The sequence below is a fragment of the Triturus cristatus genome, chromosome 1_1 (genome assembly GCF_964204655.1).
Source record: "Triturus cristatus chromosome 1_1, aTriCri1.1, whole genome shotgun sequence".
In the NCBI taxonomy this organism is placed as follows: domain Eukaryota; kingdom Metazoa; phylum Chordata; class Amphibia; order Caudata; family Salamandridae; genus Triturus; species Triturus cristatus.
In genome coordinates this window covers 79,086,901-79,093,791 of record NC_140579.1, presented here as the reverse complement: position 1 = coordinate 79,093,791, position 6,891 = coordinate 79,086,901, and the positions used below count along the sequence as shown (strand labels likewise).

At 50.2% G+C, this 6,891-nt stretch overlaps 1 pseudogene; it reads left to right on the top strand.

Moving 5' to 3' along the window:
- The first annotated feature begins 400 nt into the window (after positions 1-400).
- On the top strand, positions 401-1,395 carry LOC146869497 (melanocortin receptor 4-like; annotated as a pseudogene).
- Positions 1,396-6,891: the final 5,496 nt, after the last annotated feature.

The following is a 6,891-nucleotide window of genomic DNA, read 5'->3' as shown; positions in this document are numbered from 1 at the left end:
ACACTGCCCCACACAGAGGAAAAAAATAATAGGGAACATTGGTGGTGATATACATTTTTCATGGATTTGTCAAGCATGGAAGGGATCTGCTAACCATTTTTAGGTCACGCCTGACCCAGCGCATGCGCTGGTCTGGGGAGACTTTTAGTGTGTGAGTTTTCAAAGGGCTGCCACAGGCTTTTGGTGGCCTAGCGCTTTCGTTCACGCGTGCAACCGCCATCCGTCTTTGATCGCGATCACTTTCACTTTCACGGCAGCGCGGCCAATGCTTGTTTTAAATGCAAATTCTATCATTTGGATGGCTACCTTAGCTGTTTTCATCTTTTGGCCACAAGAGCTCCGGGTTAACCACGACAGCACGAAACCGCACTCACATGACGGGATTATAACTGGATAAAATATGAACTCCTCTCTGTATGACGGCATGCCCCCGTCTCTTCACTTCAGGAATCACAGTCACGGGACGCATGTTGGTGGTGGTAACGAGTCAGCCGGAAAGAGTCACTATTCCGAAGGGTGCTACGAGCAACTTTTTGTGTCCCCTGAAGTGTTTGTGATCCTGGGCATAGTGAGCTTGTGGAAAATATCCCGGTGATCATCGCAATCGCCAGGAACAAGAACCTTCACTCGCCCATGTACTTCTTTATCTGCAGCATTGCCGTGGCGGACATGCTCGTGATCGTGTCCAACGGGTCCGAGACAATCGTCATCAGCCTTCTGAACAACACCATGTCGGGGTCGCCCAACTTCACCGTCAACATCGACAACATGCTTGATTCGGTCATCTGCAGCTCGCTGCTGGCCTCCATCTGCATCCTGCTCTCCACAGCGGTAGACAGGTACTTCATCATCTTCTACGCGCTACAGTATCATAACATCGTGACGGTGAAGCGGGCGGTCATCATCATCTCTTGCATCTGGGCCGTGTGCACCGTCTCTGGCATCTTGTTCATCTACTCGGACAGCGCAGTGGTCATCATATGCCTCATCGGTATGTTCTTCACCATGCTCGCGCTCATGACGTCCCTCTACGTGCCCATGTTCATGCTGGCCCGGCTGCACATGAAACGCATTGCCATCTTGCCTGGCAGCGGCACCATCCGCCAGGGCGCCAACATGAAGGGCGCCGTCATGTTGACCATCCTGCTCGGGGTGTTCGTGGTGTGCTGGGCGCCTTTCTTCCTCTACCTCATTTTCTACATCTCCTGCCCACAGAATCCTTACTGCGTGTGCTTCATGTCGCACTTCAACGTGTACCTCATCCTCATCATGTGCAATTCGGTCATCGACCCCCTGATCTGCACGCTCTGCAGCCAGGAGCTGAGGAAAACCTTCAAAGAGATGATTTGCTGTCTAAGCCCCGGTGGGCTGTGCGACCTCCCGGGCAGCTACTGAACCAACAGAACCAGGCGCGCCTTACACATTTCTGCCATTGTCGTCCGGAAAAAGGCCTCCTACTATTTTCCGTTGCATAAATTTGATCAACTCACTTAATGTTGGTTGCAAAATCGTTTTTTTTCAATTTCCTGCAACAGGTTCTAAATTTACATCCGGTGCAACCATATTCAGCAAAACACGTGAATGTGTATTTGCCTGATATACCTTCCATTATGTATGTGGTGTTGTGTTTTTTTTTCTTTAAGGGTCGTTATTTGGTTAATATCTGAAGGTATTTGTCTGGTCCCGTCCTCTATGTAGTGACATGAAATGCTGCCTGACTTTTTTCTTTAGCGATGGTTATTACTTAAGACTGAAATGGATTTGTCCGGCCCTTTACTCTGTGTGCTATGCATACTAAATATCAAAGTCAGCACATCGAGGGTACCAAAAATCAAAAAAAATATGGATAGGTAAGTGAGTCTAGATTTTCTAGATCTAACTCCATATATGTCACCCGGCTTAAGGGTTTTGAGGTGCTGGGGGCTGTTGGGGAGATTAAATGAGCTATTGCCCAGAGTCACACGATGCTGAGCTGCCACTAGTCGGAATCGAACCATTGCTATATACCGGTACATAATAAAAAACGATTGCAATTCGCTGCTCAGTTTTTGGCTCTGGGTTCGTCGGGTTCTTGGTGAACCTACAAGTCCTATATATCCCTACAACCAGTAAGGTCCTGTGGATTTAACGGTATATTGCTTTCAAAGAGCTGTCATAATTAGAAGAAGTTAAAAGTGACAACGTTAACACAAAAGGCTGTTTTTTTCAACACATTTTCAATTTTTCCTATATTTAACTATTAGTTTCTATAAAGAAACCTTGAAGGATCTACACAAATGACCCCTTGCTGAATTCAGAATTTTGTCTACTTTTCTAAAATGTATAGCTTTCCAGGATCCATTATTGCTTTCAGACCCATTTCTACCATTATCTGGAAGGAGGTTGAAAGCACAAAAAATAGAAAAAATAGGCTATGTCTGAAGAAAAATGCCCAAACTGTAAAAATGTTGGTTTTCTGACAAAAGTCTGTCATTATCTATAAGCTGGGAAAATGGTGATTTCAGCCCCACAAGCCCTTTTTTGATACCATTTGCAGGGAAAAACCCAGACGCTTCCACTTGCAGCCCTTCTTTCCCATTTTTCCCCAAAAAAACAAAATGTAGCTGTATTTTGGCTAATTTCTGGGACCCCTCCAGGGGAATCCACAAACCCTGGGTACCTTTAGAATCTCCATGATGTTGGAAGAAAAGGATGCAAATTTGGCGTGGATACCTTATGTGGTCAAAAAGTTACAGGGGCCTAAGCGTGAACGACCACAAATAGCCCAAAAAGGTGGGGGGGGAGGCCTAGCAGCGAAGGGGTTAAGAGCGTTGATCATAGCAGGAGCCTTGATCATAGCAGGAGCCTTGCTTCAAACTGTAAAATAATGTGGTTCCCTGTGTGCTTAAAATGCGGCAGTGCGCCTAATTCTTGCTCTTCTAAAAATGGATCCAGTATCCAATCTGTTGGCTGCCCTTAAAGACCAATATCAATTTCGAGATACTGATCCCTCATTTATACATGTGCTCAGGGTACAGCTCCCGAAACTGGAGATAAAACCGTAAAATATATGCCAGTCAGACCTTTGCAATTGGCTGCCCTCTTAATCTGAAAATCACTCAAGCTAAGTGTAAAGCGCAGGAAGTTCTTACTAATTAGACCCAAAGCTTCTTCTGAAAATACAGAAGGAAAACGAATTGGTTTCCTTTCACAAAGAACCAATAGCATGCCTGCCCTGCTTATCTCCCCTTGCTTTTTTGGGTCTCTTCACAACTTCATTGCTCTCACAGTTAGCTATCGTTTATAGCCTAGACATAGTTTAGCCCAATATGTGAGAAGTAGCATGAATATAATAAGAATTCAATAAATAAGATATTTTTAATTACTCTAACCTCATGTGTAGAAACCACAGGGATAGGCCGTCGTTGGTTTTTATATTGGACTCCAAGGTCTCATACGGAGACGCGGTCGCATCGCGCCTAGCATAGTAATATGTCGGCTCAGTGATCAGAGTTAAGTCCGCTGTATCAACACCTATGGAGCTCACCTAAGTTTGTATGAGGTTCTCAGCTCTTTCTGCACGTTCCCTGCTGAGAAGAAGCATTGTGCACCAGGCACAACAACAGCAGCATGGGAACAAGCTGTGTCGCTCTTAAGAAGGGTGACTCCTCTGAGAAGTATGGCGGGCCGAAACTAGACTAGATGCAAATTACAACTGGTGAGGTGCTGACGCCAATGGATGAGCCTTCGGCAGTAGACGACAGGCGATGTCCCCATTGCTCTCTGCTCACACGACTGTAAAACACCAGGACGGAGTTTCACGCTTTAAGGCAGAGAATTCTTTCAGTAGCCATGGCACCATCATCAACAGTGCCTGAGAAAGCTCCAACTCCCATCAAGGGTGTCGGTCCCCCACCGACTACCAGATGTTTACACTGGTTGCCAGGGACAAACAAATACTGTTATGCTGTGGAGCAGGCAGGACAGGAAATATCTTCACTGCGGTGAGAAAATTAAAAACAAGCATTGGCATAGCCAATAGGTCTCGCTTTTGGGACCTTATAAGAATTTAGTTTTGCAGCACAGTATCCTTGGTGCAACAACATCAGCTGTTGCATGGCTAAACCTTGTACCTTATAAGTGTTTAGCCATGCAACAGTTGATGTTATTGCACCAAGGATATTCTGCTGCATAACTAAATACTGATAAGGTCCCAAAAGCAAGACCTATTGGCAATGCCAATGCTTGTTTTGTGTGTGTCTCGTCAGAGCCACCTTATGATGCTTTTTTGTTGAGGATGAAGGAAAAGGGGACATGGGGAGTGGATGCTCCTTCCTGTCCCTGACCTCAAGGACTCCTTCATGACTTTCTTCATTTTCCCCTGATTCTTGGGTTTTTGATCAGGCTCATGGAACAGATGGCCTCAGTGGTTCTGATTGCTCCGGCATGGCCCCTACTCTCGCTGGGATCCTCTTCTGAGCTCAATGATGGTGTCGCAGGTGCTCTGGCATGGCCCCTACTCTCGCTGGGATCCTCTTCTGATCTCAATGATGGTGTCGCAGGCGCTCTGGCATGGCCCCTACTCTCGCTGGGATCCTCTTCTGGTCTCAATGATGGTGTCGCATGCGCTCTGGCATGGCTCCTACTCTCGCTGGGATCCTCTTCTGATCTCAATGATGGTGTCGCAGGCGCTCTGGCATGGCTCCTACTCTCGCTGGGATCCTCTTCTGAGCTCAATGATGGTGTCGCAGGTGCTCTGGCATGGCTCCTACTCTCGCTGGGATCCTCTTCTGGTCTCAATGATGGTGTCGCAGGCGCTCTGGCATGGCTCCTACTCTCGCTGGGATCCTCTTCTGATCTCAATGATGGTGTCGCAGGCGCTCTGGCATGGCTCCTACTCTCGCTGGGATCCTCTTCTGAGCTCAATGATGGTGTCGCAGGCGCTCTGGCACGGCCCCTACTCTCGGTAGGATCCTCTTCTGAGCTCAATGATGGTGTCGCAGGCGCTCTGGCATGGCCCCTACTCTCGCTGGGATCCTCTTCTGATCTCAATGATGGTGTCGCAGGTGCTCTGGCATAGCCCCTACTCTCGCTGGGATCCTCTTCTGATCTCAATGATGGTGTCGCAGGCGCTCTGGCATAGCCCCTACTCTCGCTGGGATCCTCTTCTGAGCTCAATGATGGTGTCGCAGGCGCTCTGGCATGGCCCCTACTCTCGCTAGGATCCTCTTCTGATCTCAATGATGGTGTCGCAGGCGCTCTGGCATGGCCCCTACTCTCGCTTGGATCCTCTTCTGATCTCAATGATGGTGTCGCAGGCGCTCTGGCATGGCCCCTACTCTCGCTGGGATCCTCTTCTGATCTCAATGATGGTGTCGCAGGTGCTCTGGCATGGCCCCTACTCTCGCTGGGATCCTCTTCTGATCTCAATGATGGTGTCGCAGGCGCTCTGGCATAGCCCCTACTCTCGCTGGGATCCTCTTCTGATCTCAATGATGGTGTCGCAGGTGCTCTGGTATGGCTCCTACTCTCGCTGGGATCCTCTTCTGATCTCAATGATGGTGTCGCAGGCGCTCTGGCATAGCCCCTACTCTCGCTGGGATCCTCTTCTGATCTCAATGATGGTGTCGCAGGCGCTCTGGTATGGCTCCTACACTCGCTAGGATCCTCTTCTGATCTCAATGATGGTGTCGCAGGCGCTCTGGCATGGCCCCTACTCTCGCTGGGATCCTCTTCTGGTCTCAATGATGGTGTCGCAGGTGCTCTGGCATGGCCCCTACTCTCGCTGGGATCCTCTTCTGAGCTCAATGATCGTGTCGCAGGCGCTCTGGCATGGCCCCTACTCTCGCTAGGATCCTCTTCTGGTCTCAATGATGGTGTCGCAGGCGCTCTGGCATGGCCCCTACTCTCGCTGGGATCCTCTTCTGGTCTCAATGATGGTGTCGCAGGCGCTCTGGCATGGCCCCTACTCTCGCTAGGATCCTCTTCTGATCTCAATGATGGTGTCGCAGGTGCTCTGGCATGGCCCCTACTCTCGCTAGGATCCTCTTCTGATCTCAATGATGGTGTCGCAGGCGCTCTGGCATGGCCCCTACTCTCGCTGGGATCCTCTTCTGGTCTCAATGATCGTGTCGCAGGCGCTCTGGCATGGCCCCTACTCTCGCTGGGATCCTCTTCTGGTCTCAATGATGGTGTCGCAGGCGCTCTGGTATGGCCCCTACTCTCGCTGGGATCCTCTTCTGATCTCAATGATGGTGTCGCAGGCGCTCTGGCACGGCCCCTACTCTCGGTAGGATCCTCTTCTGATCTCAATGATGGTGTCGCAGGCGCTCTGGCATGGCCCCTACTCTCGCTGGGATCCTCTTCTGATCTCAATGATGGTGTCGCAGGCGCTCTGGCACGGCCCCTACTCTCGGTAGGATCCTCTTCTGATCTCAATGATGGTGTCGCAGGCGCTCTGGCATAGCCCCTACTCTCGCTGGGATCCTCTTCTGAGCTCAATGATGGTGTCGCAGGCGCTCTGGCATGGCCCCTACTCTCGCTGGGATCCTCTTCTGATCTCAATGATCGTGTCGCAGGCGCTCTGGCATGGCCCCTACTCTCGCTGGGATCCTCTTCTGAGCTCAATGATGGTGTCGCAGGCGCTCTGGCATGGCCCCTACTCTCGCTTGGATCCTCTTCTGATCTCAATGATGGTGTCGCAGGCGCTCTGGCATGGCCCCTACTCTCGCTGGGATCCTCTTCTGATCTCAATGATGGTGTCGCATGCGCTCCGGCATGGCCCCTACTCTCGCTGGGATCCTCTTCTGATCTCAATGATGGTGTCGCAGGCGCTCTGGCATGGCCCCTACTCTCGGTAGGATCCTCTTCTGATCTCAATGATGGTGTCGCAGGCGCTCTGGCATGGCCCCT